This window comes from Micrasema longulum, unplaced genomic scaffold (genome assembly GCF_059751315.1).
Source record: "Micrasema longulum isolate JH-2025_06_02 unplaced genomic scaffold, ASM5975131v1 h1tg000712l, whole genome shotgun sequence".
Taxonomy (NCBI): domain Eukaryota; kingdom Metazoa; phylum Arthropoda; class Insecta; order Trichoptera; family Brachycentridae; genus Micrasema; species Micrasema longulum.
This window is the reverse complement of record NW_028277908.1, coordinates 47255-70406: the sequence shown is the minus strand read 5'-3', so window position 1 is coordinate 70406 and position 23152 is coordinate 47255. Positions and strand designations below refer to the sequence as shown.

General features: G+C 31.7%; 1 long non-coding RNA gene and 1 pseudogene across 1 annotated transcript; both read right to left on the bottom strand.

Moving 5' to 3' along the window:
* Positions 1 to 4410: 4410 nt before the first annotated feature.
* LOC148279515 (uncharacterized) lies at positions 4411 to 22585 on the bottom strand. Its single transcript, XR_015822847.1, has 2 exons — positions 22427 to 22585; positions 4411 to 4715 (listed from the first exon to the last, which is right to left on the bottom strand). It is a non-coding gene; the product is annotated as an uncharacterized LOC148279515 (long non-coding RNA).
* Positions 9028 to 14285, bottom strand: LOC148279516 (uncharacterized; annotated as a pseudogene).
* Positions 22586 to 23152: the final 567 nt, after the last annotated feature.

The window sequence follows — 23152 nt, the reverse complement described above, 5'->3', positions numbered from 1 at the left end:
CTGTCTTATTTATTTTCAATATTATATATTTATGTTTTGTTATTATTTTTAAATGAAACAGGAAGATTTTAATTAAAAATTGAGGTAATTATTATTTTTGTGCCACATTTGCACAAAATTCTATGAATTCAGAATAAATGTAAAGTTTTTTTTCCCTTATATAGTTGCTTTTTTACTTTTAAAATGCAACTTCTGCATTATAAAAGAAATCTGATCTCGTTAAATAAAGCAAATATTTTTGTAATATCACATCATATTTTTTATTAGATGTTTATTTGAAAGAATGTGCATATCATTTAGTTTAGCTTTATGGTGGGAAAATAATAAAAAATATATTAATAAACCTATTATACAAATTACATTATGATAAAATCATCTGTAAATGACAGGAACATTTCTTTTAGTTAAAGGTAATAAATACCAGACATGCACTTTATTGTGAAAATCAAAATAGTAATTTTAAAAAAATATTTCTTTACGTATTGTTCAAAAACTAACTAAAAGTTATTATGTACCTATATTCAATATTTTATTTCATGTTTTAACTTTTAATTCCCGTCATTATGTATTTTTTTATTTATCACAAATTCGCAATATAGTTGACCCTGCTTGATTTTCAAATAAGGGCAGAATCTTTTTCCAAAAAAAAAGTGACATAATTTTTTTTAAATTAAAGATACCCAATTTACTATCAAATTGTTGTATCACATAATGTAACGGTTAAATTACGTCAGAACATAAATTATATCAATATGTAAAAGTTAGAAATATTATGAAATCGACAAATATTTTCATTTTGCTCTGATTTCTATGAAATTTATAAACGATTGATTTGTTGTTGTGTCGCAGTTTCATACTAATTTATAGGCTCAAAACATCAATTGGCTAGCCTGGAACTGAACTGGTCTTCGTAATTTTTTTGGCGTAATCGAGTTATAAGCATTGTTGAACTTAAAAAATAAAAAAAACTATTTGAGCAAAAGTGGTCCATATATTATATCTGCACCCAAATGTATATTACTCTCAAAAGTATCACTTTAAAATTTATATGCTTTTCTTCATTTTATGCAATTCTAAAGACAAATTGTTTTTTTTTAAATATGCTTATTGTTTCAATATTAAATCTTTTTGAATACAGAGTGCTAGATTAACTACTAAGCTAACATAAGAATGTAAAAGATTCACATAAATGAGCAAGTGCACGCTAAATTTAAATGTGTTATATCTGTTTTCTTGAGTTTTTTTATTTTTTAACATAAACCAGATTAGTTACAAGCTAACTTGATGATTTTGCATAGTGCTGAAAGTCCAGAACCGGTTTTACAAATGAAGGGTACAGGATATAAAGGATGAATGTCAAAAAATAAAGTTTTGTGACAAAATGTTTTCAAACCTCTTAGACATCAAAATAAATATAATTTAAATAGCCTGTACTGTTTTATATAATCTAACATAGTTTTCATTAACATTAAATTATCGCTTTATTTCCAGTATTTAACTACAATCCAAAATTTTGACGGTAACATGGCTGGCACTATGTACCAATGGAGATAACTTGAAATCGTGTATAAATATTCCAATTTTGGAATTGAAACTTTCAATTCAATTCAAAAACAAACATTGATAAATCTCTTACCATCAAAAGCTAAGAATGTCCTCCACAATGGTTAATTCAAATAATCATAATATTATTTAAATACATCACAACTTGTCTATTTGAAGCATTCGTGAAGTATTCGTATATATATATCTATATATAATATAAATACTCTAGAATTAAGTGATTGCATCATTGTCCTATGATCATGAGGATTTTTTATATTATCATTGGAAATTAGATGATACATCTTATTCGGGTGTCCAATCCGGGGACTATGAAATATTGCAGTGTAAAATCACCCCTTCAACTTTAGGCAATTGTGCCAACTACTAGACCATGAGGCGGACTAATATCCACTCGATTTTTTTTAGGATTTTCACCTGAGAAAAACATTTTGGCCCAGCGTTCTGGTTCTATTTTGCACACAGAACTATGCTTATCCTTCGTTTTATTCTCTGGTAGAATATTTTACAGGTGCGGCATTGCTACCTCCCTGGTTTTGTAGGTGAATAAATAAAAAACCTATTCAAGGTACAGTAAATTTATTTTTATTTCTGAAAACTTATACAATATAGGAAATTTATCTTATGTTGTTATGAAAAAAATTTAGACAAGTGGTACCCGTCATTGTCTTAACACTCCTGCAAGAGATCTCTAAAGCGTCACCCAACTTCTCTTGACTATTTCTTAAGGTATATGTCAAATTTCTATGCGGATTGCCTTCTTCCGGTTTTGTAAGTTCCTTGGGCAGTATTTATGAACTTCAGTTTTAAGTTAACACTATAAAGAAAAATCACATGGGGCCATATTCTTAAGAATTGACTGTCACAGCCTGATTTCTCTCTTCAAAAAATTAAGGCCTGTACTATTCGGTGACAATGCGCACTAGGCTTTTACGACACCGCTCTACACCATCTTTGCAACTGACAATACTGATAAAAAAAACTTCCCAGCAGCCAGCAAATATTGTCACCTATATTATATAGCAATGCCGCACCCTTTACTTATCGCCAGTTTGGAATAGATGCTTTTTAAAAGAGATAGTTTATTCTTCACCGTGCAAACACAGGGAAACAGCAATATAAATTATTATCACGGGGACTAGGAAGGTATTCCAGATTTCTGTAATTCACAGTATTTTAATTTTTTAATCCCCTCCAAACAAAACTTCAAGTAGTGTATTTAATTTAACACTAAGAAAAATCTAAAAATCATTGGAAGAATCAACCATTCCATTGGAGTTTCTAGATCAAGTATGTTTTTTTGCTTTGAAACATTTTTGAAAAACTAATTTACCTTATTCATACCCTTTTATCAATGTTTTGAACAGACATTACGTATGTGAATTGAAATTTATATTTTGTTTTGGGAGAATTTGAGGTTTTGTTTTAATTACGTATATTTTTTTTCTTTGAAGCACATGCTGATGACTAACTTTATTTTTATAAAATGATATCCCTTTTAAGTATGAGTATGTATCAGAAAAAAATGTTCACTTATATTTTATAAAGGAATTGTTAGTTGAACTGATGTTTATATTATTAGAAGAATCTATAGAATCCCTGATAATATATTGCTTTTCATGTATCTTCCAATACAATACATCTGAATATTCTTTATCGTGTTACATGTCAGGTGTTTTCCATTCTTATTTGTTCTCTTTTTGGCATATTTGGTATTAGTATAATATTTATATATATATATATTGAATATTAGAATAATATTTAGCTAGTTCATAACTAAAATGAAAGCCGTTATATATCATCAATTTACTTGTTTAAATTAGCTATAAATTCACTAACTAATTATTCATTAAAATTGTATTGGCAATCAGGCTGTTTGTAAATAATTTATTATTTCTGTGATTTCTGATATTATTTGTGCAAACTTGTAATGTGTCTAAATTTAAGTATTATCATGTTTAAGATTACTAATGAACTCGCTATTAAACTTCTAAAGCTTGTTCTGATTGCTATTGGAAGAGTTGACTATAATATTAATGATAATTTCATACAGTTTAAAGGAAGCTAAATGCATATTCTCAACTCTGTATTTAATCGAGGATCGTCAAAACTTATGTCCGATAATAGTTTTAAATCAACGCGTCTTATGATTTTGAGCACTTTTGTGAGTGGAATATCCTCTAGAAGTTTAATGGTAAGTAGATTTGCTGGTTCTGTACTGTTTAATAATCCTCGATGTGATTTTTCAATATTTCCGCGTTGCGAGATATTTATAAAAAATTTTAGATTTTTTGTCGAGGCTCCTCTATACTCACGTGTCTATGAAATAGCTTTTTCAAAACTATAACAGCTTTGATTTATTGAGGAAAATTTACATTACAAGTATGCTAGTGCAATAAATCTAATTCGTTTGGTGTGCATTCATCATAGATTTGGAAAGAAATACATTATAGAAAACTTGCAGTAAAGAATTGATGTTACAATTCATTTTTTACAATGTAGGAACTTGTTACATTCCAACAATATGAATTTTTAATATCCGTAATATAAAACTTATTCAATAATCTTAAAGATACAAAATGCATTCTTTATTGTAACAGTTAATTTTATATCTTCTAGACTAGTCAAAATGAAATCATCATCTATTGGTTTTACTTCAGAACATGACGTACCATGTACCAACCATCAACATCCCTCGTGTCGTTTTACGCAACTGGCAACTGTTAATAAAATCGTTTCACTTCATTATTCATCTTTCTTAGTGTAAGTGTAACATATTGGTCGTTGTACAGTGAATATAATTAATACACAAATATTGTCTAATTCCAAATATACATAAGTTTTTAACAATATAAATAATTTAATAACATACATATTTTAATTAATATCCTTCTTGATATCTAAATAATTCATATATTATACTTATTGCAAATCATATGGCATTCCAATGCGTATCTCAAATTATTTAATGTTACGAAACTTTAAAATGTCTAATTACACCGGTGTGTTATACCATATTGGAATGATAATATACGTTCTTTATCTTGTATAGGTACCAGGTGAAGTGGCCAAAACTGTCACTATATTTATGTTCTGTATACTTCAATGAGATTTGATGTTTGTAACATTGAATCTTGAAATTATACTTCTTTCTGAAAAAATATCCACCACAATAAGTTATCTAAAATAGTTCTCATTTCTCATTGGTGACCATTTTTTGTTTTCCATTTGTTTAGTATTTTTGTACAGTATTTCTGAAAATTGTAATTTTACAAAGAACCAAAGATTGGTCACTACAGAACATAAACTACATCCATATCATGCTACTAGGGTATTTAGGTGACACCTCTCAGAGAGGACCAAAATCGTAAAAAGAGTTGTAACTTTATAAAAACATAAATAGATAGAGGCAAAAAATTGAAATAAGTTTCTTTTAAACTAAATGTTAAATCTTTAAAATGTATTGAGAATGGTTATGTTTTGACTGTTAAATCCGATGATATATGAGTGTTATTGTGTCTAATGTAAATGTGGCAGAAACATTACGTCCATGTTTGTAAAATTTTGGTCTTAATAAAAAGTTTTGAAACAGCTTTTCCATCCCTGCGGAATGTTATCTGTGAGGAACTATGTTTTGCGCACATAGGTTTTGTAAGATTCTCCAAACACTTTTTTCTAAAGTTAAAAACACTTCTGACAATACAAGTAATGATATATTATATGATGTATCGAGTATTGTAGTCTTGTGATGTCATTTATTATGTGTTTTTTCATTTTTTTAACTGTTTACATGCATAAAATTATTGAATGTAGAATTTATATGGAAAATGAAATACATTTACTTCATACTTTCATTTGTTCTCATTATTCATTCACCGATATTCATATTTTACATTCTAAATTCATTAGTTTAGTAATTTTACGTATAGTGTCGTGTAACGAAACCATTCAATAACAACTCGAAACACATTTTGATGGTGTCACATGTTAAAAAGGGACGAAATTTGTAGTATTTGTAAATACTTAGCAAATGTTACTTTACCGATTAACTTTATCAAAATCCAAACCCACTAATACTAAAACTCGTTAAATGTTTAAAAAAATATAAAATTTGTTGTTTTATTGTTCTGTAAACTTTGGCTCGGTTCAACAGTTTCAAATTTGAAATTCGGTATCAATAAAAAAAATTAATAAGTGGGTAATCCTTAATCAGTTTGAGATGGGTACAAAATTTACAGAGCCCAATACAGCTCTCTATGTCAAGTAATAAAAATACCTTTACCATTCCAGCTCTACGTCAAGTAATAAATACCCCTTGAATTTAGAATAAAATCATAAAGCATACATTAGCCATGATCATCATTCACTAATGTTACGACGGTAGATAATAATAAAATTTATGTTCAGTGAATATAACAAATTGACCAAGTATTTACTACGTATGTTGACAAACTTGTGAAAATAATTTTATTGTAACTGTGATACTTGATTTGTTGTACTGCCTGTAAATATATGCCATGAACGTTTGTGTTTTCACTTTTCTCTCTTCGTTTTGCACCATTTCCTCTCAATCCTATCGAACTCGTAAAATATCTATCCACCTATAAAACCTTCAACTGAATCTGTCTCCCTTCATCTCAAGTGCATGAGATGTTTTATGTACCAAGTATTAACATGTAGCAATAAAAATATAATTTATTTATAAAGGAAACTATTTCTAAACCCTGGGCATGTAGGTACTAAAAAAGTGGTAAAAAAAAGAAACAGTTTATCTAGAAAAAGCTAAAACAGTTTCATGAAAATAAATTAAATTGTTACTGTGTTGAAAAACTACTCAGATCCTCTGAATCTGTGATTGCTAGATCTCGGAAAAACCGAGACTACTCCCCCCAAGATGGCTGTGCTTATAGCCATGACTCCTCAAGCGAAACTCACGACGCAGTTTAATTTATTTTTGTGAAACATTTCAGCAGCTGGTTGTATGAGATTTATCACCCACGCTGCTGTAAACTGTTATTTTCAAAATGATTTCACAAAGCAGTAATTTGTAAAACGGTAACCGTTACTGCAACTCCTTTTAAATAACTTAAACGCCCATTTCTACTAGGTAGTGATGTTATAAATAAAAGTGAAATAAAGTTCAATACCGTAGGTCCCGCGTTCCATTCCCAGGAATATAGACACAGAATATTTATTTGAAAAGTATTTAAAAACTTCAATATTAATTTTATGTTCTCTGATATTGCACCTGAAACCTGATCACCCTGCCTTTGCAACAGATGATCGAGATACAATACGATAGAGTATCGATGCGTGTTCCATGCGCCCTCGGATAAGGCTAATGGAATGATGATGAATAAAATATTCAAAAAACAAGCTACACTCACAGTAGTCTTAGTGCTACTCAGCCGAAATCAAGTAAGGGTTATCACTAGAGCCCTTACAGGGCACTGCAGATTGAACAAACACCTTGCTAGAACGAACCTCTCGCAAAACTTCTAGGTGTAGGTTCTGCAGTGCAGATGAGAAAACACCTATACACATTATATGTGAATGTGGTGCTTTACATCATAAAAGGAGCCTCATCATCGGGGGACCTCTGGTTAAACCTAAGGATATTTTGGCCCACATTAGTATATCCCTCCTGATTCTAACAGTTTAGATAAATTTAATTGCAGAAAATCCACTTTTGAAATATAAACCTTGTATATTATAAGCAAGGTAAATAATAAAGCGACTCCCATATTAAAAAAAAATAATAAAAAAACCTGGGGATATTAAAGAGCTCACCCGCTACATAATGGCCCGATTCTTTACGGATCTGGACTTGGAGGGGGAGATTTAGCAAAATGTAAACTCTCGCCTTCCACACAGTAACCAGGCTCTTAACAGACCTGGGCTTGGAGGGCGAGAACTATTCACGGGAACCCGTCGCAATAGATCTTCACAGGTTGCAGTGATGGCAGGAGCTTGCATAGCACTGACCCCCACCACTAAAATAAGTCTTAGTGCTATACAATTCAAAAGAATTGAGTGCTTGCCTTCATTTAGTTTAGACTAAATACAAAAACAGCAAATATAGTTTACCGCGCTAACACATAATAGACTAAATACTCATTCCATTACTTGCGTATAAATTATATAAAAACCAAACTTAGGAAAATTTGTTCTTTTAAATTGTGCTAAAGTAGAACCACAAAATACACTTAAATATTTATTTAAAATACGTTATAACATAATGAGTAAATGTAAATACATAAGTCCACAGAAAAGATGGGTCGATGACATTGCGTCTATTGACAGTAAAACGTGGATGATGAAAGCCGGTGATAGGAAGGAATGGAGACATTTGGAAGAGGCCTTTATCCAGCAGTGGAGAGAATAAGGCTGAAGAAGAAGAAATTCTGATGTGAAAATGGTTATGGTCAGCGCGTCTACCTACCATGCTAGAGGTCTCAGGTTTGATTCCCGACATGGTCGACAAGTAATATTTATTTAAAAAGGTGTTTTTACACTAGACGTTAATAAATGTATATATATATATGTTAATAAATTAAAACATAATGGTTGAGTACTTGCACTAACGCGCGCAATTCATATTAATGTTGCTATCAAACTATTTTGTTTGATATCTACATTACAAGGTACACTGTACCTACATCCCAGATAGCAATTTTAAACTTGCCTCAAGCTTGTATCAAATTTGAAGTATCAAGAGTTCAAGCTTGACCCAAGTTTAAGATTGCAACTCTGTAAACTTGAGGCAAGTTTAAAGCAAACTTCCTAGTTACCATCCAACAAACTTGCATGTTTGTTTTTTACAAAAAAAACAAACATGCAAGTTTGGATTTATTTAGCAAAAAAAAAACAAAAATACAAAAAAAAAACCCAAAAAAATAGAGAAAAAAAAACAAAAAAAAACAAGAAAAATCAAAAACAAAAAATACAAAAAAAAAATACAAAAAAAAACAAAAACAAAAAAAACGAAAAAACAAAAAAAAACAGAAAAAAACGAACCAAAAAAATACAAACCAAAAAAAACAAAAAACACGAAGCTTTAAAAATATTAATGTTAAATAAAATATCTTGTTATTATTACTCAGTATATTTATTTTGAATAAATAATAAAATTACGGGCTATTTTTGCCAAGAAAGTCAGATGATGTGATGTTAGATGATGTGATGTGATGTGATGATGTGACAAAAACTCAGTGTAGATATGACATGACACACAGGTTTTATGCTTTAGAAACAATTGAAATACTGTGTTTTACTTATGACTATTAACAGTATTTTTTTAATTTGCCTATAGTTGATTAATACTAAAAAGTGTCCCATCTCAAAATATGAATTGCAAATAACTGCTTTTTTGCTTATGATGGCAGTACACTAACAAGACAACATGACTAGACCTTACAATATTTCTTATATAACCCTAGTGGGTTTTATATATATTAAAAAAAACTACTTAGCGTAGGGCTTCATCATGAAAGTATTAAGACTAAATGCTTCATCTCCAACTAAAAGATGTGGTAGTTTTGTATTAGATCTGGGAAGGTTCGGGGAAATTAAATTAATTTTTCATGATTCTCTTTCCCATCTGGGATTTTTGGAATATTCGGCCATCTATTTTGCCATAATAGCCTAAGTCGACTGCAATAAACTTTTAGTTATGATCTACTTAGCTAGAAGGACTATCGAATAAAATGTCCTGACGAGAGACAGGTATGTCTCGAAACCCGTAGACATAGAAAAGTGGGTAAGTGATTATGTACAAATATTAAATAACATTGAGTAAAATTCCTTTTAGTTAAAATATAAAGATCCGCTATATTCTGGGGCACTTATTTGCACATGTTTGCCGTCAATAACGCCAGTGGAGTTGGGGAATTGCTATTTATTCCAAAAACCTTCAGATACAAGATTGACATAATTTTTCTTTGGGATTGGCATCAAAATTGGGAGTAAATTAATTATTAAGTGTTTAAGAACTAATTTGACAATGTGAAATATGATAAGGGAATATACATATTTATGAAATGCGAAGGACAAAGATGCATGTCGCATGTTGCTATGAACCTGTAAACAAATATTGATAAATGATTTTAGTCATTCGTCAATTATTCATAATTATTATTACAGATTCAGAATGCCATAAGAAATAAAAATTAATAAAGGACTGCTACAACCAGTGCAAAACAATAATGGTCACAGGATCAGCAGCACCTGCAAAAAAATTCTAAATGGCAATTCTTTGCATGACTTTGATTATTTTTTGAAAACACTTTTTCAAAGACAAAGCTTCACAAACATAGATAAAGTAGGTATAAAGCAAGAGTCTTCAACCTTTTTGAAGTCTAGGGCTGAGAATACTTTGACTTTTGTTCAGCTGGCTGCAATACTAGGGAATAATATCACTCAATCACTTTAAGAATAATAATATATAATATAATGGAATATTAATACACCTATTTTGTCAATATCACTAAACTTGTAAGTTATTATACCACCCCACCCCACTGGGACACACAGGAGAGGGGTTGCAGTAGGGAGGGGGTGTAAATTTAAGAAAAAAAATAGGATACCGGGCATTGCCAGATTTAGGCAAGCTCGTTTATTATAAAATTTTACCAGGCCAGAAATAGGAAAGGATATTAATAAAATTCAATTGATGAGATGTTTGAAATTGTTTACTTTTAACTAATTTGTCAATATTTGTTAATATAATATATAATATAAACCGTTCTCCAGGTGATCATTGGTGATTCTGATCCTTGTCTTAGACTTGACGTTTTTCATTCGAGAAAATAATTGCTCGCATAGATAATATGTGATTCCAAATAGTGATGTCATTTTTAGTGCAAGATGTCTGATTTTAGGAAAATTGGAAATGGAGATTTATTTTGAATAAAACCGCCGAACACACTGTGACACACGTTTCATCAATGTTCCCTCGATATCGTCTGCCAGTTTTTCTACACTTCTTGGAACCCCGTAACGCCAGACATACATACTTTGGAAAAAAGTTGATTTTGCGATGGGCAATGCAATACTTCTGCTGCAGCCTACATACATTATTTTAAGAATTCACCGTCAGAAAAAGGTTTTGACTTACGTACAATTTTCTCTGAAATAATGTAGCTTACATCCCAGTTAGCAGTGAAACTTGGTACAAACTTGATTTAAGATTGATGTAAGGTTGAAAACGTAAATTTGACGCAACAAGTGTTTATTAAAAGTGGCTGGAATATTGTTATGACAAATTTGAAGAGACAAGTTTTGACAAAACTTGCTGGAATCTTGTTATGTCAAGAATGGTATTTCAGAATCCGAAAGTCATTTAGTGATATACATAGCCATATACATAAAAATATGGAGGGAATTCCTTTTTTTTAAATTTTTATTTAAACTGCTATATTTAATCCCAGGACTTTTCTACAAGACCGATTTTTTTTGGCACCACAACAGGCCGTGAGGCCCAATTACAGTGGTGAATTACAGCACGGTACGCCCAGCCTTAAGAAAATCACATTTAATTTTTGTGTTCTCACCAGGAATCGAACCCAGAACCTTCCATGTGTGAGCAACAAGACAACATGACTAGACCGTATAATATTTCTTATATAGCCCCAGTGGGTTTATTTAATATTTTAATTTAAAAAATTAATAAATAAATAAAAAAATATAAAAAATATTCTGTGAGAAAACTCGGGAACAATGTTTATTTCACCAATTTTATTTCCTACACAAAAATAGCTACATAGTGACATCCAAATACATGAAATTCGTTTTGATGCATTTAAAAGGCCGTATATATGTGAACAATACAATATTGTTCTGTTCCAGGACTCTACTATTGTCCACGTGTAAACGGCAATTCGTAGGACGGGACAGTGTTATAAGACATTGTCACGGAGATAGACATGCAGACAACCTCCGCGGAACGATGACTACCCTCACCACGGGATCCGGCAAAAATGTCAAAGTTAATTTCTATATATGGCGAACACAACATGGCGCATTGATTTCCCAGTTTGTAGGAAAAACAATGCAATGAAAATGGCACAGAGGCAATTATAGCTGCAATGGGAATCCCAAACAAAATAATTAAAATTATAAATTAGAAGCCTGCTGTCAACTTTCCCGACTGAAGTTGAAAAGATCAATGACTGTGAGGTCAGGGGGCCAGTTCAGATTACATATATAAGTCAAAAATACCGTTGTTCAATCAAATGGATTCATTCATGAATTACGTGCAAGTGAAAAGAAACACAATTAATAATACGGCAAGTACATTTTTATTATTACACATCAAAGTTTATTACTTATCAATCATTTTTAATTGCCAGGGAGCTTGACCTTTGTTTACAAAGTACTCTCAAGTAAAGTAAGTAAATATCTTATATTTACACATAAGTTATTAATTTAAAAAATACTTGGTACACTTCCACTTATTTATTTGACCAATTAGCTCTTTCACCCTCTAATGGGCATCTTGTTCGATTGAAATATTGAGTATTGTATCTTTTTCAATTTATTTTTAAATGTACCTACACTTTAGATAATATTTAGTTTTACATAAATTATCCTTACACTGTATAATATTCAACAGTCTGAGAAAGCGCTAATTGGTCAAATAAATAAATAAAAGTGTACCAAGTATTTCTTAAATTAATAATATAAGTTATGACATCATTACAATGGAATTCCATCAAGAATTGTCAGTAAATAATTTGAATAAAATAAGTAAATATCACTTCCCGTCTGGCTTAAATAAAGGAATGTTGGTCATGATGTTTTAAATTTGCCAGGTTTCTCGCGCAATAGTTCCACTGATAACATCTTCCACTATCTATGTCTATAAGTTTGGAGAATTATAACTTTTCGTATTATTTCGTTACAACCAATTGTGTAAAATGCACTGCAGCCAATACAATCTTAGCAGTGGTTTGAAGCTTTGTACATATTGTCGGGTTTCTGCCACATGTTGCACTTTTAAAGTTAAAAGCTCATCTTAAATCATCAATTTAAATAAAACCGCAAGCACAATATCACAAAACATTATTTTTTATAGTTTACTTTTTAAACAAAGATTATTTGATGCCAGTTATGAAGAGATCTCATTTTTTTTAAATTTGTAGTTACTAACTTGTTCCAGAAACCCGACGATATGAGAGTTTGAAATATATGAAATCTGCTTATTAAAATTCCAAATGTATTCTCTATTATGCGCCTTGATCTTGAAAGCCTGTAATTTAATATTTTCTAGCTCTGGGATAGTTGTTCACGTAGGCAAGGATTCACTAGATGGGTCTTTCATAGGAATGCATCACCACCTATTAAACCCCTTTTTTCGGAGTAAGATTATTTTCCAATCCTCTAATCCAAGAAACTATTGTGGAAAAGTGCTGAATTCGATGCTGAACCACGTGCCCCTATATCTATGAATATAAAACAATTAGAATGGTCAACTAAAGCAAAAAGAACAATACTAAAGAGCGTTTTATAATTCAAGAAACTGCCGGCATTTTTCAAAGGATTTTGAAGTTGTACATGTTTGCCGTCCATTGCTCCGTAAAATTTGGGAAAACTCCATCTGTTCCGGAAACTTTATTCTACCCTCTTCCACTCTTCATGAGACAGGGGAACCAGAAAAAAAAGAAGAACATATTTTTTTTATTTTTCAGAACGAGAGATCTGGACAATAATTTGGTTTCGGATTCGTCAACATCTGCTGCACATGATCTAGAAGTTGCTCCTACACAGGCTCCGCACCTTAACGTCCTCAACAGAAATAAACTTAGAAAATTTAATGAAGAACTGACTGCACTGGAATTAGACGGATTTGACAAATTTGGCGTCCATGTTTCTGAACAGCTATGCAAGCTCTCGCTAGAACAAGGTGTTTAAGGCATGGAAGAATTTAAGTCAACATTATCCTATTGTCGACTCCAGGAAATTATAAATCGAATCAAGACATTTGAATCGGGTTGTGGTCCCATTGCTAGTCTCGGACTTAAGGATCAAAGGTCTGTGGTTCGAATCCCACTCTACCCCAACTTGATTCCCAAATCCCAAATATAAAGATATTTACGTCAGCCTCGTAGTGTAATGCTCAGCGCGTTTGCCTACCAAGCTAGAGGTCTTGGGTTCGATTCCCGACATTTATTTAAAAGGTTATTTTTACTCTAGAACATTTCATAGTCCCTGGTGACTGGAATCTGAAGCATAAGACTGATCATCTTACCTTTATGTAACAAAAATGATCAAGATACGCTGCGATTGGTGTAGCGATGCAGTGCCCTATGCACCATTAGGTGTGGAAAGAGAATGATGAGGATGATGAAGAGTTATTTACAACTTGTTGAAAATGGCCCTCAAAATAAAATATTCAGGTAATAATAATAATAAATCTTTATTAACCATAATATAAAATGTGATAAATACAAATTAAACAAAGGTACACATGGTTAAATGGCGGACTAATTGCCACTAACAATTTCTTACACAGCCTGACCAAAAACAATTTATAAATACAATGATAGTAAAAATTCACTTTTAAAAGATAAAAAAAAAAAAAAAAGAAGTGTAAATAAATAAACCATAGAATGCAAATATTTATTTTTTTATTGAAAAAAAAAAACAAAACAGGTAGACCTTTTCATACCAGAACTTCAACATATTGCCTTCATTGTCTATTCAGCCACAACCATCACCTGCATCATCCTTTGCGGTCTCAGAGCTGATTCAGTCACCAAAATTACATATTCAAACTGCACAAAATGTTTTCCAGTAGCTCAATCACAAATAACTATCGACGTGCTGAAAAACATGCTAAGCATTTGAGCGATCACAATGAACAATAATGAACATGCTTAAGTTATCGCATTCATAAGTCAATGCGTGTGTAATCTCTAAGTCAACGCTAGTGTCGGTTTGTTTTTTGTTTTCCTCGTAAATAAATACAGTTCATTGGTGAAAAAACATTCAATTCAAAAACAACAACTGAAAGGCTTAAGAATGGGAACAAAAATGGGTGATTTAAATGTCAATTGTCTTTTGTATGCTGACGATGCCGTGCTTCTTGCTAACAACAAAGAGGAACTGCAATTCTTGGTAACAAAAGTCTACGATGTATGGCGAGGGAAGCGATTTGTTGATGAACGTCGATAAATCGAATGTGATGGTTTTTGAAAGAAATAAAAGTATGACTAAATGTGAAATCACTGTGAATGAAGTTAAACTAAAACAAGTAGAGGAATCTGTGTATCAGGGAAGTATGTTTACTAGGGATGGAATGACTGAGAAAGATATTGAAAGGAGGGTGAGTGCCGGGAACAGAGTGAACGGTGCACTTAAATCAACCTTGGCAAATAAATGTTTGTCGCAAGAGGCAAAATTAGCAGTTCACAATGGAGTCCTGGTCCCGACCCTGATGTATGGGAGTGAAGTATGGACTTGGAAAAACAGGGATGAAAGTTGGCTGAATGCTGTCGAAATGCGATCTCTCAGGGGAATGTGAGGTAAAACTATGTACGATAGATGCACAAATGTTGAGATCCATACATTATGTGAGGCTGAGACAAGCATTATCGACGAAATCAAAAATAGAGCTCTGTGCTGGTTTGGACATGTAGAGCAAATGGACAACGAAAGAACGGCTGAGAATTTTTTATATTTTTTTAATTAATTTTTCACGCCCATAAGGCTTTTACATACATGAAAGTTATATGAAATATGAGTATATAAACAACATAAAATTTTAAAAATACAACATAGTTATTCCCACGTATCTGATATATTTAGTGTAGGGTATTGTTCCTTTAGAACAAACCTTTTGAACTTTTTCAAAGATGGTGAATGGTAATTATATTTATTTATTCATGCATTTCATTTGTAATTTTTTGTTCACTTTGCCTAGCTGTGTGAAACAGTACTTATGATTTTCTTGCTGTTTTACTGTAGAATGTTTTATTATTTAAACTTTCTACTGAATATGCTGTATAATTTTTAGGTTGTTTGTTTTAATATAAATCTTGTGTAATTTTCGGTTTGATTTTTTTATTTTTTCATAAATCTTGTTTTTAAAATTCATGTTTTTGAAAAGAAAAAAAAGATATTAAGCCAAATATGTTAATATTATAAATGTTTGTAAAAGGCAGATTTGCCGTTTATGTTAATAAAATAAATAAAAATAAAAATAAAGCAACAAAAGATAGAACAATGTAGTTGGTATAAAAAAAAGAAGATGAGTATTATAAACAACATAAATTTTATAAAAATACAATATAAAGAAATAAAAGATAGGAACAATGCGAATGTTGATGGATGCAGAAATAGAGGAAGACCGAGAAAGACATGGCAGGACCAAATCCAACAAATACTTGAAGATGGACATGTCAAAAGTCAGAATAATCGGCGCGCGTGCATGACAAGATGTATGAATGTAGAGGAAGCGAGATCTGTATGCAAAGATAGTGATGTGGCATTCTATCCTCTCTGCCTACCTCTACGGAGAAACGGTGTGATGGTTTATTCAATTCTATTCAATGAAATTCAATTAATTTATTTGAAATAATACATACATTACAAACTAAAAAATTGAGACATACATATTATAAAAAGACAAAAAATACATCTTTATGGCCTCTTTAGGCTCTAATCAAAATAGTTAGAGAGTCCTGCTCTGGAAAACTCCTTCGGATACATGTATTAGATCAACATCTAGATCGATGTTGTTCAGCATAGTGGTAGCCCTTCCAACAGGCATAACCATCGCCAGGCTGGTCCTGTATATCGGAATATGAAACAATCTATGCTGACGCTGTCTTAGGTAATTATCAGGAACATACAAACCAATGCTCATCAGAATCTCAGAAATATCGATAAAAATGTGTAGTGTAATCGATAAAAATGTGTAGTCAAATACACATTCCTATAAAATATATTGCATTTGCAAAAAAGTAAGGAGTATCTAATACAAAAAAGTGAAAATTAAATTACAATTACTATGGCGACTGCTTTTCTTGGCATTTGGCTTGCCAACCACCGGCTTAATGCAATAAATAGCATAATAAATAAATAAAAATAGCAGTTTTGGAATATTTTCCATATTGACACCGATGAAATTCAAATATGTGATTGCGCAGCAGGATTATACGTCACGAAACGTAAACATTTTGACATTTAATTTTAGTGATGTAATAACTAATATTTACATTTAAGTTATTAATTCAAAAATACTTGGTACATAAAACAGACGCGGCGGATCACTCTGTCAAGAACTGTATACTATAGATGAGGGTGTCTTCGCAGAATGGCCAGGCGTTGGGCAGCCGCGGCAGGCAAACGATAAGCTCCAGGGGAGGTATCGCTGCCTAGACATCCCTTGCGGGGTCGCTAGTAGGTAGTACTGGCGGCCGCAATCCTGAAGCAGGTAGCCGGTTTGTAAAGCCGGTATCACTCCGTCGGCGGGAACGGCGTGTGTATTCGGGGAAGTAGCCAAGAGTCCAAATTATCCTGGGTCCAAAATTCAATCCAGAGAGTATCCGAGTTCCAAGTTCAGGGTGTAACAGTGGTCGAATATTCCAGGTGGCGGCGACGTCCGGTTGAAGCGAATTTGGGAAGCAGGGAGACAAAGCGGAGAGTAAAAGCCCTTAGTGGTGTTGACGAATAACTGATTTATTATTTCCCCGGCGGGCCTATATATACGACATATTTCGCCGTGCGGCGACGCTGCTAGACCAATAGCGGGCGGTACTAGGTTGGCCAATCACGTGGCGAGAGAGATAGCGAGCGCATTTGCCCACTCTATCGGTCTCTCTCGCGCCACGTATAAGGATGCCCCCCTCCCGCTACCCGGCTGCAGTTCCTTGCCAACCGTGCGGCGATTAACATTCAAACAAAAATATCTCTATGACACAGTAAATAATATAGTAGGCAGTCAATAATATTTTATTAAATAATTCCTACTCTATACATGCTTCAGTATGGCGATGACCACCCCCGAAAGCGACAAATGCTAGTATTTATTAGGGGGTAGTACCTCGCATACACATACTGAAGTTCCTATGCTAAAAATATATCAAAAAGCCCCAGGAAGTGCCGCCAAGTTAACATATGCGGCGTTACGTCGGCAACAGTACACTTCCACTTATTTTTTAATGAACTTTCTACTGAATATGCTGTTTAATTTTTAGGTTAACTTTTTGAATATAAATCTTTTATAATTTTTAGGTTGAATTTTTTTTATAAATCTTGGGAATAAGGAAATTTATGTTTTTTAAAAAAATATATATATATTAAGCCAAATATGTTAGTATTATAAATTTTTGTAAAAGGCAGATAATAAAATTATAATATTAATATAATGTTAATAAAATAAAATACGTAATATTTCAATGGAACAAGTGGGACAAATTATTGAAACATGTGTTGGCGGTGTCCTGTAAGAGAGGGTTCTATTCTATGAAAAACATTTAATGTTTTATTACAATGTGCAGGGTCCAACTAAGAGGACTAATAAGGGTGAGTTTTTGAGTTCTATCTGCTGATTTATTAAAATTCAATCGCTATTATTTTTTATCCCATTTTTTTCTAAAATTTCTAATCTTTCTAACTTTTGACCTTTATGTCATACATGTAAAAATTTTATGTTTATTGATTTGTCAAAATTAGACTTCCATTTAGGAAAAAGGCAAAGTCACAAAATTCAATTTTATTTAAAGCAATTAAAAAGTATTACGAAATGGAAAAAAATATTTATGAAGAAAAAAACATATCAAAATTTAAAATAATGGTCAAGACATATGTGATAAACAATTTATAAATTAAATATATTTGCAATGTTATTATTAGAACACACATAACGATATGTATGATATGTGTGCCCTACTTTAAGATTTAAATAAAAATAAAAAATTTAAAAAAATGTTTTAGCTATTACATCATTACAATGGAATTCCATCAAGAGTTTCCAATAAATAATTCGTGGAACACCATTGTGATCGTGAATATGATAAACAACCATGGTGAGAAATTGTTATCAAGTCGCTTATTAGCACGTCGATAGATATTTGTGATTGAGCTACTGCAAGTACTGAAACTGTAAGATCATGTTTGCAGGCCGTTGTTGACATTTCAAGGGTTTTTGTGCCAGTTTTGTGACAGCATCTTTTACAACTCTTTACAAGATAAAATGCTGAGAAGTTCCCTGTTTGCCCAATAAAAAGAATATCCTCCCAGATCTCAACACTGAAAGAGAAAATGGAAGCTTCTTTAAAGCAAAAAAATCCACATTAAGAAATATAAACCTTGAATATAATAAAGCAAGGTAAATAATATATGCAGCTCTTATCTAAAAGAAAAAGAACTAAAAATTCACACCAGCCAAACGGAACCTTCTCCAGCATCGACACTTGGCATACTGACTGGGAAAGGTAAATCTACACAATCCTACCAGAAAAACTTGGTACTACAAAAACTGAAGTTCGGTTTGTTTTGGGAACCCCCTTGTGAATATTTTATTTCTACAGCATATTTTTGAATATATTGTATTCTATACATATATATTTACATATATATACACATACATTCTATACATATATATACATACATTCTATATATATATATTTTATACATAAGTCTATACATGAGACCTTCAACCAGAATTCTGGATTCCATGCAAATGAATTGAATTTAATATTATTTTAGTATTACCAAAAATTCAATAAAAATAAATAAATGGGTAGAAATTATAGGAAATTTAAGGAAAGGATCTGATTCACAAAAAACAAATGCTGTTTGTAAACATTAAAAATCAAACTATTTTTACACACAAAAAAAACATCTCTCCATTTTTTTGTAAATGCATTATCCTCGAATACAACCCTGGTAGATCGATTTTTTATTTTTTTATATTTATTTTAATAGTATAATTATACATTTTTACAATTCAAAAAAAAAAATTCACTTGTTATATTTTTACTAAAACTAAAATCCCACCAAGCCACTTTTTGTAGCTTGTTGGTGTTTTAAAACACTTATGTTTATGAACAACTATTATTTTTCTCTCAGCTCTAGCATAAATACAACAATAATTATTTCTAACAGTGAGAAAAAGAACTATGCAGAACTTTTCTAAAATTATGGCTGCCGCCCTTAAAAGACTCCTTGAATTTCTGAATAATTATTTTCATCTCCGCATGAAATTAACAGCTTTATGTGTCCGGAAAATTCAACGGATTTGACCGGAACCAGTCATGTACTGAACCATTGAAATTGTATTGAGATTAATCGCACATGTAATGAGTTATCAATTTTCACACCTCTGACATCTTGCTTAAAAGGCAAGTGGTGACCCAATTCAGTTTTGTTACCGAAGATTAGACCTTCACATTTATGAAAACTTCCAAAATATGACAGCATTCACTACAAGAAATTCAATCATACCATGTTATAAGTAAACATGTTTTTTTTAAAATTTGGCAGAGGATATCTTATTTAAATATGATTTGATTTGAAAAATTACTGAAAAGTCTCCTAGCTTGTAATTAAAAAGGTAGCTAAGATTTGAGAAGTCAGCTGCGACTTGCCTTGGAGTGACATCTAAGTGAACAAAGATTGTTTCTTAAGCAATTCTGTGTACTTCTTCTGGCTGATTTTGCATTTTTTTTTTAAGCCTATCAACAGGCTTATGAAAACCCTAACAGATTGGCATTATTGACTATATATTATATGATAACACTTAATCTAAACAATCTTAAAATGTATTTTAATTTACAAAGGTATAATTATGGCATAATCTAAACGGACATGGCAAGTGTGTCATCGCGAATCAGGAGTGACAACACCGCTTGCTTCTTGAATGCTTGCCTTTGCTGTAGAAACACATTGACAGTACCGTTTAATGAGATTTTGTTCATTGTTCCGATCAGTACGCAAGTTACGGTGAGGTCCATTAAGGTTAATCTGAGCAAGAATATCATGGGCATCTAAACAGTTATAATTTGTGCAAGAATATCAAACCAGCCAAAATACTTCTGAATTCCAAACTGAAGATATGAAAGTAACTCCAGACGATCATAATAGTTAATTATGAAAGTATTTGATCCAATTCTAAATATTAACGATTTTAAACATTTACGTTGCACCGATTTAATCCGCGTTATATGAATATTATAATTAGGAGACCATATTATAGAATTAAACTCAAGCTGGCTACAAACAAATAATTTATACAATGTTATTGCAATTTTTGAGCTTTTGAATGGCTTAGATATTTGCAAAATAAATCCACAGATTTTGGATGCTTTCTTGGAAATGTAATCAATGTGATGGTTGAATTTAAGTTTGTTATTAAAAAGTATCCCAAGATCTCGAATCGTCTCGACGTTCATTAAAATTGTGTTGTTGATTGAATAATTGAAAACTATTTTATTTATTTTTCTTGTGAATTTAATAGCCATACATTTATTTATATTAAAAAATAAGTCGTTTTCATGACACCAAGATGATAAAGAGTTAAGATCATTTTGTAGTTTATTACAGTCATCAATAACTTTGAATATTTTACGCTCATCCGCAAATAAAAGAAATTTTAAAAATTTAATTTTTAAAGCAATATCATTTATAAATATCAGAAAGAGTAGAGGTCCGAGGTTGAATCCTTGTTGTATACCAGAGGATACGGAATAAGGAGAGCCTGAAAAACCACTGATAACAACAATCTGAGATCTGTGCGTGATCTGTGTTTTAAACTAATTTGATAGTGAGCCATCCACCCCAAATCTCAGAAGTTTTAATAGTAAAAAATTGTGATTGACCCTATCAAAAGCTTTACAGAAATCGGTATAATTGGCATCAACTTACAAACTATTATCGACACTGTCACTCAAAAATTGGGAGTATTGGATAAGATGTTTGTTACAGATTGTTTGGAAAAAATCTAATGTTAAAGATTGAAAGAAAAATTAACGATTGAACTGCAGGTTTATTTTGTCACAATTTTGATTCGTAAAATCGTTCGTTCGTCATATGTCCATCTCATTCTAACACAATCAAAATCATATTTCGCTCTCGTTCCCTATCATACGATACGAATGAATTTACAAAACGAATTATTTGCAGAATAAGGCCACAGAATCATAAGAGCAATAAAATATATCACTAGCAAAAAAATAGAAAACAAGAAAGAAGTCAAATAAACAAATCATTTACAGGGCATTGTTTCCATTAGATCAAAACGAGGTTAGCAACACAATTAAGGAATGTAAGACAATTTTAGTAATCCTAAATAAAAATACATACAATTGTATATTTTACTGATTTGACTTGTCAAATGCTTGCCTACTAAATGATTAAGCATTATTTTTTAAAAAGAGGATTTTTTCAATCATCAGCCAAGCCAAGAGGCTCAATGTTTAATGCTGAGTGCACAGAATACCCAGGCTTATTTAAATTACTGTAATTTTACAAGAAATCAATTCAACTTAGAATGGGGAAAAAACGCATCGTAGCCATTATGCTTTGGATGCTGCCATTGATGCGGTGAATAATGATCTGACAATCTATCATAATGAAAACAATGTGCTGTATACATCTTTCACAAGCAGCGGCTGTATTATAATATTTTGTGTTCTTTCTCTACGCGGCTATATTTGTAACAAACCACAATAAAATGAAGACCATAAAATTCTAACCAGTAAATGATGTCCATAATTATATCATAAATTATAATGATCGAACTTGCTGAAAAATAACACCGATTCAAATTTTGGAGGCTGCTTTCCTTAATTGCTACCCAAAATGTTGATTCCGCAAGCAAATACAATTCATAAGACAGTTTTAAACTAAATTTACTTACGTTGTTAGTTCTGTAGCATTATTACTTGTTACCATAAAGTAAACAATATGCATCACGTATTGAACGTTTAAAGATTTTATAATACTGTTTTAATAATTAAACAAAACAGCTTACTTAACAAATCGTCAAATCGACCCCAAATTTCTCGATCCTATAAAAATTTGTGACAAATGACAAACGACAATCAGATGAACGAACAGCTTCAATGAAGAGTTGCCAACAATACAAAATATAAACCTCCATTACCCAACAAATGGGTAGGTACGTAGGTAGATTCTGAAAAATAAATCGGTAGAATCATTGCCACCCAAAGGTCGTGAGTAGTGGAGATGGATAGAGAGGTGGCTGCTATTGTGACAATAATAATTTTGGCAGTTGTCCTAAATTTAAAAGATAAAATCATTTCTAAACTGAAAATACATATATTATGAAAAGAACAGGGATGAGTTTAAAAATTTATAGAATTTAAATTAATTAGGTAGATTTCTCCCAAAATCAATAAATCTGCCGAAAAATCAGCACAAACATTTTCACAAATTATACTCTTCATTACATACAAGAATCTTGACCACTACACTACGGCCCCCGTGGAGTAGTAGTCAAGACGCTTGACTCGCGCACGGAAGGTTCCGGGTTTGATTCCCGGTGAGAACACAAAAATTAAAATGTGATTTTTCTCAAGCCTGGTTCTTCTGTAATGTAATTCACCACTGTAATTCGGCCTCC